We start from the raw sequence: 11,448 nt of genomic DNA, 5'->3' as shown, positions 1-11,448 counted from the left end.
AAAGAGACGAGAGACAGACAGACAGACAGAGAGTTGTATGTGTTTTATTATGGAAATTCATCACATATTTGCAGTGCATACTTCGTTTTGATCGTATATTTTTGTGTTTATAACGTGTATTTCTCCTTTTAAATAAAAGCCTAAAATGTCAAAGGGACTTTGTGCTATAACAGAGTAACTTTATTATAATTTTGAAGAATAAAAACAGTCAAACATTGTATCAGCATAATATTTGACTGTGAAACTAATTGACGTTCTCCGTAAACAAAGGAAACTTTTAATAAACAGTTATATTTTCTATTTATACAGATATTGGATGGTGTTAGTATTTATCGTTAATAAAATCTTTCCGTTAGGGTATACTTACTTTCTATTTCAGGGGCAAGAGGGGAGAGCGAGAAAGAGTGAGCGAGAGAGAGAGAGAGAGAGAGAGAGAGAAGAGAGAGAGAGAGAGAGAGAGAGAGAGAGAGAGAGAGAGAGAGAGAGAGAAGAGAGAGAGAGAGAGAGAGAGAGGCAGATAGACAAGAGACAGACAGACAGACAGACAGACAGACAGACAGACAGACAGACAGACAGAGAAACAGACAGAGACACAGAGACAGAAACATAAAGACAGAGAGGCAGAGAGAGTGTGATAGAAAGACAGAGAGAGAAGAGAGACAGAGACAGAGGCAGAGACAGAGAGAGAGACAGAGACAGAAATATATGTATTTATTTAAACAACTCAAATATGCCATGGCCATTCATACTGTATTCTTCTTAGTTATAATCTTTAGTTGGTAGTGGATATTTCTAATTTTTATTAAATGCCCAAGAACTCAAAACAGACATTGTGCATTACGAGGGTCTCTTAAAGATTCAAACCTCCTATAAGGTTAAACATTTGATGGTGAAAGTAATCTTGCTCAGGATAGAAAACTTTTAATTCACATTCATATTTTCAAAGTATACTTACCATCTAGTTTAGAGAGAGAGAGAGAGAGAGAGAGAGAGAGAGAGAGAGAGAGAGAGAGAGAGAGGAGAGAGAGAGAGAGAGAGAGAGAGAGAGAGAGAGAGAGGGAGGGAGGGAGAGAGAGAGCCGGACAGAGTGACAGACAGAGGGGGAGAGAGTAAAATAGACAGAAAGAGAGACACACAGAGACAGAGTCAGACAAAAAGACAGACAGACAAAGCGACAGACAGACAGACAGACAGATAGACATTCAGACAGATAGACATACAGACAGACAGAAAGACAGAGAGACACACAGACAGAAACCGATAGTTATAGAGGTAGAGAGAGAGGGAGAGAGAGAGAGAGAGAGAGAGAGAGAGAGAGAGAGAGAGAGAGAGAGAGAGAGAGAGAGAGAGAGAGAGAGAGAGAGAGAGTGAAAGAGAGAGAGAGAGAGGCAACAAAGAGGCAGAGACAGACAGAGACGAAATTGTATATTTTTATTATTTTTCTTATTTATATTTTTGAGTTAGTAGTGTCTATTTCTCCATTTTAATAAGTGACCAAGACATCGGAACGGACATTTTGCCTTAAGAGGGTCACTTCATTAATATTGAAGACTTTGAAAGAGTCAAACTTCATATAAAGTTTATCATTTGATGGTGAAAGTATATGACACCCTTGGTCAGCAAAGAAAACTTTTAATTAACATTCAAATTTTCAAAGTAAACTTACCATCTAGTTCAGAAACAGACAGATAGAGGGACAGAGACAGAATTATATGTTTATCTTAAACAACTCAATCACATTATTGCAGTACAATCTGCATTATTCTTCCGTATATTTTGTGTTTGTAATGTGTATTTCTCCGTTTGTAATAACAGGTAACCAATTCACACGCACTTTGTATTTCAAACGAGTGACGTCATCATAGTATTGAAAAATAGAAAGACTCGAATTTCATATCAGGTATAAACATTGGATGACGATTCTAACTGAGGTTGTCGGTGACAAAGAAAACTTTTTATACACAGTTAAATTTTAAATTGATACATTTTAGGATGGTGTAAAAGTACTTATCGTTAATAAAACTATCAATTTGGGTATACTTACGTCCTATTTGAGAGAGAGAGAGAGAGAGAGAGAGAGAGAGAGAGAGAGAGAGAGAGAGAGAGAGGGGAGAGAGAGAGAGCAAACAGACAGACAGACAGACAGACAGACAGACAGACAGACAGACAGACGGACGGACAGGAAGACAGTTAGCAAAGAGACGGAGAGACAGACAGACAGACAGAGAGTTGTATGTGTTTTATTATGGAAATTCAATCACATATTTGCAGTGCATACTTCGTTTTTGATCGTATATTTTTGTGTTTATAACGTGTATTTCTCCTTTTAAATAAAAGCCTAAAATGTCAAAGGGACTTTGTGCTATAACAGAGTAACTTTATTATAATTTTGAAGAATAAAAACAGTCAAAACATTGTATCAGCATAATATTTGACTGTGAAACTAATTGACGTTCTCCGTAAACAAAGGAAACTTTTAATAAACAGTTATATTTTCTATTTATACAGATATTGGATGGTGTTAGTATTTATCGTTAATAAAATCTTTCCGTTAGGGTATACTTACTTTCTATTTCAGGGGCAAGAGGGGAGAGCGAGAAAGAGTGAGAGAGAGAGAGAGAGAGAGAGAGAGAGAGAGAGAGAGAGAGAGAGGCAGATAGACGAGAGACAGACAGACAGATAGACAGACAGACAGACAGACAGACAGACAGACAGACAGACAGACAGACAGACAGACAGACAGAGAAACAGACAGAGACACAGAGACAGAAACATAAAGACAGAGAGGCAGAGAGAGTGTGATAGAAAGACAGAGAGAGAAGAGAGACAGAGACAGAGGCAGAGACAGAGAGAGAGACAGAGACAGAAATATATGTATTTATTAAACAACTCAAATATGCCATGGCCATTCATACTGTATTCTTCTTAGTTATAATCTTTAGTTGGTAGTGGATATTTCTAATTTTTATTAAATGCCCAAGAACTCAAAACAGACATTGTGCATTACGAGGGTCTCTTAAAGATTCAAACCTCCTATAAGGTTAAACATTTGATGGTGAAAGTAATCTTGCTCAGGATAGAAAACTTTTAATTCACATTCATATTTTCAAAGTATACTTACCATCTAGTTTAGAGAGAGAGAGAGAGAGAGAGAGAGAGAGAGAGAGAGAGAGAGAGAGGAGAGAGAGAGAGAGAGAGAGAGAGAGAGAGAGAGAGAGAGAAGAGAGAGAGAGGGAGGGAGGGAGAGAGAGAGCCGGACAGAGTGACAGACAGAGGGGAGAGAGTAAAATAGACAGAAAGAGAGACACACAGAGACAGAGTCAGACAAAAGACAGACAGACAAAGCGACAGGACAGACAGACAGATAGACATTCAGACAGATAGACATACAGACAGACAGAAAGACAGAGAGACACACAGACAGAAACCGATAGTTATAGAGGTAGAGAGGTAGAGAGAGAGACACATAGACAGAGAGAGACAGAGACAGAATTGTATTGTTTTTCATTATTTTTCTTATTTATATTCTTGAGTTGGAAGTGTTTACTTCTCCTTTTAGATAAGTGCCTAAGACGTCAGAACGGACATTGTGCTTTAAGAGGGTTACTTCATTATAATATTGAAGACATTGGAACATTTCTTTAATTATGGTGTCGCAATTGTATTAAAGACACACAGATCACGAACACACCCACAAACACACACATACGCACAAATCCGGAACCTGGGGTCCCTGTATATGGGGTAATTCTGTAAGGTGGAGATATACCCTCCGGGGTACTCACATTTTCCTTGTGGGGTTCCCGTTACTCATGAATAATTAATAATGTTTTTGTTTACAATTGTCAGGAATAAACAGGTATACGGGGTACTAGTTTTGTGGGGTAACAAAAGTGACAATCCAAACAGTTCATGCTAGCGGAATACTTTTAGCAAAAACGAGTTATTATATTCCTTAGCGATTATTGTTGCTTATTAGACATGTGGCTTCCTTTAGACATGTTTCGAAATCAATAAATCAGAGAATCATTGGACGGAATGCTCGATTCCCTCGTATCTGCTCTTCGCGTATTTCATATAACCAACATGATCATATTTTAGGACGCTGAATTGAATGCCAGTAAAAATAACCCGATGGAACTACTAAGATATGATAACTTGAGAGAACAATTTCGTCGTACGTACGTAATTTAACGAAAGTAACCGGCGTCGTCGTCTGTGTTTACATATTTTTACTGGTGCCGCCATCTTTATTAGCTGAATGCTTTAAGAACGGGTATGCGAGCGCCATCTCGCGCTTTATAGTTGAATGCACTACCTAAGTCCACTACCTGCCACATCTACATAGTACCATAATTCCTTGTCGCTCGCCTATGTCTCATTTTGCACCTCTTCAATTATTTCACACTAATTATCTTTCCAAACACTGCAATTGTGCTCTGGTGCTTTTCAAAAATAAATCAACTCGTTAGGAAAAAGCTTAGTGTATGTAGTTTTGTTTCGGTACCAGTGCTCATGTAAGATCTGCTCACTGAGAGGTCAACGAATACGAAATAGGGCCTAAGGGTTACTGAATATGACCTATTTCTGTAATATTGGCTATCCCCACGGTTCTCTAAACAAATGCAAGATCTTTGTATGAATAAAGCTGGTAAGCATACAGGATTCACCTTATTATGAAATTGCTGCTACACTAGTGGTTTAGCTCATTGTTGCAACTAGCTTTGAGCTTCGCACTATGTTTCAATAATATAATTTTTCTGGATAAATGATGGAATCAGACACATTTTGCACAACGTTTTCATTTATGAGTTCACGAGAAATATTTGGAATGGATCTTTGGCCGAATTCATAGATTCATTATAATTAGACTTGTTTCTGAAACTATTACAGTGAGGTAGGTCAAGTGATAGAGACAGAGAAGGCGCTTTATTTCTTACAACGTTATTACTACAGCTACGTTGAATTTCTGATGCAATATTATAGTGTATCAGTAGGTAGACAAACGACGACCAGTTCCAGTAGTGAGCCATGCACTAGCAGTGGTTAAAATTAAACAAATTTATGAGTCATTATCGATCGCTGATCAGTATGCCAGTGCGCTGGTAATATTTAGGAGCTCTAAATCTGCCAAATTTGGGAGTAAGTTTCCTTTCTCTGAATTTTGACTCGTCTCACAGTGCCATTGACGCACTTAATACTGCACGACATCATTTTTGACGGCTAAGCTTATCACACGTGAACCTGTTGCTTATACCAATACAATCTACAGTTGCAGTCAGAGGATGTTTAAAAATCAATCAATCAATCAATTAATAATAATAATAATAATAATAATAATAATAATAATAATAATTTATTGCTTGCTTGTAAATATAGGATTTACATAACATCTGTGGCAATAAAGTTCAAACTTTGCTCCAATAAAGATAAAGTAATACAGTATAATAATATTAGTTAATAATAAGTGTAACTGGTATTTCTTTCTTTATATAAAGTAAAAATATAATCTGCAAGTTATCCATTAAAACACAACTCTTGTTTTGTTGATAGAGAAATTAGCTGATTTGCAGTTGTATTATTTGGGAGATTAATTTTACTAAAAAAATTATTTCTTTGAACTTAGTATTTCTGAGATATTAATAAAAGTGCATTTCATCTTCAATATCATTAGTGTTCCATTGATTGCAGTATCTTTCAGTAATTTGGGTTTTTGAAACAGTGTGTCTCCCTTTTTTGGAGTTGCTAGATCATGATTGCATATGCGTAGTTTTGTGAGTAATTTTTTTTCTCACCTTGTAACTGTGTTAAGTTTGGTTTTAATCTAAACTGTTATATTTTTACGTACATTCTTAGTTTACTATTTTCATCACCGGTCAATTTTTTCCAAAGGACTTCATAATTGTTTATTAATTTTTTTTTTCCATTAACCTAGCAATAACCTTTTGGCGTTTAAGTGATGAAGCTTTATCAAGGAGAAAGTTCACACAGTTTTCCTTAATTAAATAACTTACACAGTTAAACCAGGATCTATTGTTAGTGTCGTTTAGCATTTGCTCCGCCTCAGCTTTACAGCAAGAAAATAATGTGGAAATTGTACAATGTTAAGCCAGTATTTAAAAAAATTAAGTTTGACTCTAAAGTAGAAGTGGAAATTGTCCTAATTCACCCCTCGCCGCTGCATTGCAAGCTTGTATGTTACACTGTGAATGGTCTTACAAAATTTGAAGTAATATTTTTGAATTGCTGATTTTTTCCCTTTTTTGTAATCCATGAGGTCTTGTCCACAAATCTGTGAGCCATACGGTAGAACAGGTTTAATTAAAACATTGAATATGTCTAGGGGAAATTTTATCTTACTGTTGTGCAATTAAACCCTTTTTAAATTATACAATGATTTCATTGCTTTATCAGCCAAATTTGTAATTGTCTAAATGAAACGACGATTTGATTTAATTGTCAATCCTAGGTATGTATAGCTCTTAACAGATTTGGTGCATGTACTGCAAAGTTAAATAAGTGTTTTTCTATCATAGGAGATTAACTAAAATTAATTTATTGGGTTTTCTGTAAATTGAGTTTTCACTTAAAGCAAAATATGTGTAGTATATATAGCTCCCTCTGCAAATCTTACTTTTGAGGTAGAGATTAAGACAAGGCCATCAGCGTAAAATAACTAGCTAACTTGAGTATTATTCTACTCTGGTGGTTCAGTAATTACTTTGCCCAGATTTATTTTCAAGTCATTGACATATAAATTGAACAGACTAGAACTTAAAACACAGTCCTTTTTCCAACTTTCAAGCCGGACGAGACAAAATTGATTGTTTTGATATGTAATTTTGTGTTAGTGTACATGTGTTTAATAAGGCTGTATAATTTGCCATTAATATTATTTTTGAGAACTTTATGAAAAACACCAACTCTCCATACCGAATCAAAAGCTTTGGTAAAATCAACAAAAAACCCACAAATATTCTGCTTTTTGTTGATATATTTGTGTATTATTGTATTTAAGGTAAATATGTGATATATTGTGCTGTGGTATTTTGCAAACTCATATTAAAGCGACGCTTTTTCTTTCTGCTGGCCTCCGTGTCGTGACACAGGTTTGTACAGGACTTAAGACAGTGTGTGTATTTTACCAGCAGAAGTGGTAGCCTGCCCAAGTAATAGTACACAGCTGAGGGGCCCCGTAAGGGTTCTGACTTAAAGATACCTGACGGCGAAGTTCTGCTTGGGTTAACGGCCCAATCCAGGCCAATACAACACTGAGAATAGTGTATTGCAGCTTTCTGTCATTCTTCTTAGACTCTTTAAAGGATGTATAAACGAAAACGATGAATTTAGTGTTAAGTTTGGACATTCGGATACATTTGACATCTGTATCACAATCACATACATTATTTCACAGTTTAAATTCATGATTACCCCCGCGTAATGACAGCTACAGAATAACCATTCCAACATCTTGTGTGTGACCCCTAGCCTTGAGGTCTCACCTTTGACTATGAGTCATTAATCACTGCGTGTTAGGGCCGTCGGTCCACGGTAAAACACAGTTCTGCATTGTACTCACTGTAAAGTTTGCGCCCTTTAAAACGCTTTCAATTTGCAGACAAGTTCCGCGGAGTAATGGTCGAGCTGGAACTCTACGTGTTTTGCCCACCAAACTTAGATATCAAAAGTTAACTGACTTTGCTGACCTGGTGACATATTAGTAGGCTAGGCGAAGGAATAGTAAGAAGACGATATATACGCACATATAGAGCCATAATTGTTGTTAGTTCTTCTTCTGCATTTTTTAATTTACAAAACTGACAGCTAACTATATACGACAACGTTTGCAAAATAAAAAAAACGACTAATATAAACCTATGTCAATTAAACCTAGTAAGGTTTCTAGTTGATTTCTAAATGTATTCCTAAATTTTGTCACATCTATTTATTAGTCGATGACAAAAATAATTGGCCTTTATCAAGCTATACAGGAAATATCAAAATTAATGTGTGAATGACAGTGGTAATTACCCTGGATCAAGCTATACCATAAATGTGAATATTATTGTATGAATGACCGTGGTAACGGCCCTGGAACATGCTATACCACAAATATAAATATTAATACGTGAATGACAGTGGTAATTGCCCTGAATCAAGCTATACCACAGATTTGAATATTAATGTGTGAATGACAGTGGTGATTGCCCTGAATCAAGCTATACCACAGATTTGAATATTAATGTGTGAATGACAGTGGTGATTGCCCTGAATCAAGCTATACCACAGATTTGAATATTAATGTGTGAATGACAGTGGTGATTGCCCTGAATCAAGCTATACCACAGATTTGAATATTAATGTGTGAATGACAGTGGTGATTGCCCTGAATCAAGCTATACCACAGATTTGAATATTAATGTGTGAATGACAGTGGTGATTGCCCTGAATCAAGCTACACCACAGATTTGAATATTAATGTGTGAATGACAGTGGTGATTGCCCTGAATCAAGCTATACCACAGATTTGAATATTAATGTGTGAATGACAGTGGTGATGGCCCTTAATCAAGCTGTACCACAAATATTAATATTAATACGTGAATGACTGTGGTGATAGCCCTGAATCAAGCTACACCACAGATTTGAATATCAATGTGTGAATGACAGTGGCAATTGCCTTGAATCAAGCTATACCACAGATTTGAATATTAATGTGTGAATGACAGTGATGATTGCCCTGAACCAAGCTATACTATAAATGTGAATATTAGAGTGTGAATTACAGCAATCGTCGTAAACATCTTAAGTGTTTATATAGGTCTGCATTTGTATAGGCGAGTCGCTTTCTGCAAGCTTCCCTTACCATTATAGCTTGACGATCAGTTTCTGAAAATAGCAAGTTTTTCCAGAAAATTTTTAACCTCGCTATTTTGTTTTCGAATCTCTTTGCTAATATTTTCACTTGATAGCTGTCTTTGGTACACTGTTTGTTATAGAATCTTGCAGGTGATGCATCAATGTCGAAAGTAGATACAATGTCAGAAGTAACGTCCGAAATGTCAGAGAAATTTAAGTCTTCAATATTTGGACTGGCATTTGAAAACGATGAAGATTTGGCAAGTTTTATGTCCGAAGTCTGCATGCTGGTTGAAAGTGGTAATCTATCTCCGTATGGTTCAGTCATATTTTGTACTTGATTACTATCAAGACCTGCTGATGATCTCGTGCATTGTCCATCCACAGTGTGATCTATATCTGAGACTGATGATGATATTGCAACTTGTCTTTTGAGGTTTTGTACCTTTTGTACGAGTAGTTGAGCATATTGATATGGAACACCACTCGTCATGCGAGCAATTTTCGAACGTATGCTGTTATCTATCTCAGATGCTTTGGGATATCCAGCGGTATTTCTATAATCTGCAGAGCTTGCAAGCTGTTCTTCCAACTTTTGTATTTTTTCCAGGAGCACGTATGCATAGCTTTGAGGAACATCTTTTTGACTATGTCCGGGCTCCAAATTTGTACGACGATAGTTCGGAGCAGTTGGTGATCCTTCCATTTTCATGACAGGTGTTTCCACCCTCTTCTTTTTATTCTTCTTGTTTCTCAGCCGTTTCAGACTCTTTTCTCTTCTAGATCTTTGTCGCCATCTTATTCTCTGTATGAATAAAATAACATTGTAAGTGACTGATATTCTGACAATCCTCGTTTGCCATTGTGTTGGAAAAAGTAACACGGTATGGTTCATAATGTTAAAAGTCCTTGAGATGGATTGCGTCCTCGAAGAGAAGTACATATTAGTGCCTTAACTTGTTACACTTGCACATCTGGCCATCGTATACATGAGTAAATGGCTACTGAGAAAAATTCTAGAACCTTATAATTTTACGCCTCGAACTCATCTGGAGTGACGGCTTTGTACATTTTCGAACGCCATCATCATGGCTTGATTTGATTTGTATTCTTATAATATGAAGGTGATGTCAACTCACTTTGTCCGGATGTTCAAGAGCACCTACGGTAGACGAGTCCATCTTCTTCAGCAACGTTGCGAGAGTTGGATTTTGAGGTAACCTGTGAAAAGAGCGGGAATGCTGAAAAAGTGTCCACATATTCTAAACGTATGCAAATATAACCTAGGTTACAATATTTTATAGCAGGTCTGTTTAGTACATATGCGTAAAATGCAGTTTGATAACCTTAGGGTTTGAAATTACTCTGAATACATGTATCTTTGTTTTCTATTTTTACTCTTTGTATCAACCCTGATCTGTCGTTTTACACCCTATCATGTTGAGATATTCATGATTCAGATTATCAATGAGCTTTCATCATTATTGTGTATTCTCGTATTGAAGGTAGTTGCATGTCAGTCCAGTCTTAAATTAAACTTCGAAATTGTTAATTACAACACAGCATATTCATACTCAAGCTATATTAATAAACATACGCATTTCAACACGATTTTAAACAATTCAGTAAAACAAAACCATCTGAAATACAATGAAAATATTGAGATGAGAAAAATATTAAATATTACGTTTAAAATAATTACTGATCATTCAGCAGCTTCAGCTTCTGTCCATTGTTACTTTAAAATTCATTTGTGTTCATACTATTTTAGAATATTTAAAATCAGCTGTCATGAAACGATACAAAATGATTCCATAATTTGTTTAATTATTATTAACATTAGAGCCATTGGATGACTTGACAATGTGGAATATTCGATCATTTTTAATTGAATCTGGAATGGAATCTGAAGATGTAAAAATAGGAACGAACATATTTTCAGAACCCCCATGAACAAGACTAGTGCAGACGGTTTACAGATGCCCCTTACTATCCCAAGAAATTTCAAATCATCCCGGAGTCCACCACCTCCCCACCATCACCACGTCTTATTTGAGAGCTGGCATATTGGGTTCTCACTCCTAGCATGGGCATTCTCTGTCTACGCAACTAACTTTACGATGCTACTAAAAGGCACATAGGGAGGATATCGGTAAAAATCAAATTATCAATAAAATTGCCGTATTATGTTAAGCGCCCTTCAAAATGGCCCAGTTTTGGCAATCACGGAGCTATTAGACTGTCCACAAAAATAAAAACCGCCACTTGCGCGATGACACTTATGGTCGGGGGAGGGCTGTTGTCCGGAGAGTAGTTGAAAGATAAATAAAAATCTACTGACGACAGATGCTAACGGATTCCAACGGTGACACACAAAGATACCTCTCGAAAGGCGTTTCTTAAATGTAATCTTGCCCCAAAGCCAAGGTGTTTGAAATCGAACTACTCCCACTGAGGCATTGTGCATGTGTCTGATTGGCTGTATTTGTAAGTTCATCCCTATTTGTGAGAGTCGGATCAAGTTTAACAGCGTTAGATAAAATAGAGAGTCTAACTTTGAAAACGGGACGGGGAAAGGATACATTTTTT

The 11,448-nt window shown here is 36.4% G+C and overlaps 1 long non-coding RNA gene across 1 annotated transcript in view; it reads right to left on the bottom strand.

Annotated features, from left to right (window-relative positions):
• Positions 1 to 8,826: 8,826 nt before the first annotated feature.
• Positions 8,827 to 11,448, bottom strand: part of LOC139129023 (uncharacterized) — a 63,577-nt gene continuing 60,955 nt past the window's right edge. Inside the window, exons 2-3 of the long non-coding RNA XR_011551488.1 lie at positions 9,999 to 10,080; positions 8,827 to 9,664 (exon numbers count right to left, since the gene is read on the bottom strand). This is a non-coding gene — a long non-coding RNA (uncharacterized lncRNA). The remainder of the gene's footprint in view (positions 9,665 to 9,998; positions 10,081 to 11,448) is intronic.

This window comes from Ptychodera flava, unplaced genomic scaffold (assembly GCF_041260155.1).
Source record: "Ptychodera flava strain L36383 unplaced genomic scaffold, AS_Pfla_20210202 Scaffold_85__1_contigs__length_474606_pilon, whole genome shotgun sequence".
Classification (NCBI taxonomy): domain Eukaryota; kingdom Metazoa; phylum Hemichordata; class Enteropneusta; family Ptychoderidae; genus Ptychodera; species Ptychodera flava.
Note: the sequence above shows the minus strand (reverse complement) of the source record. Positions and strands in the feature narration are given on the sequence as shown.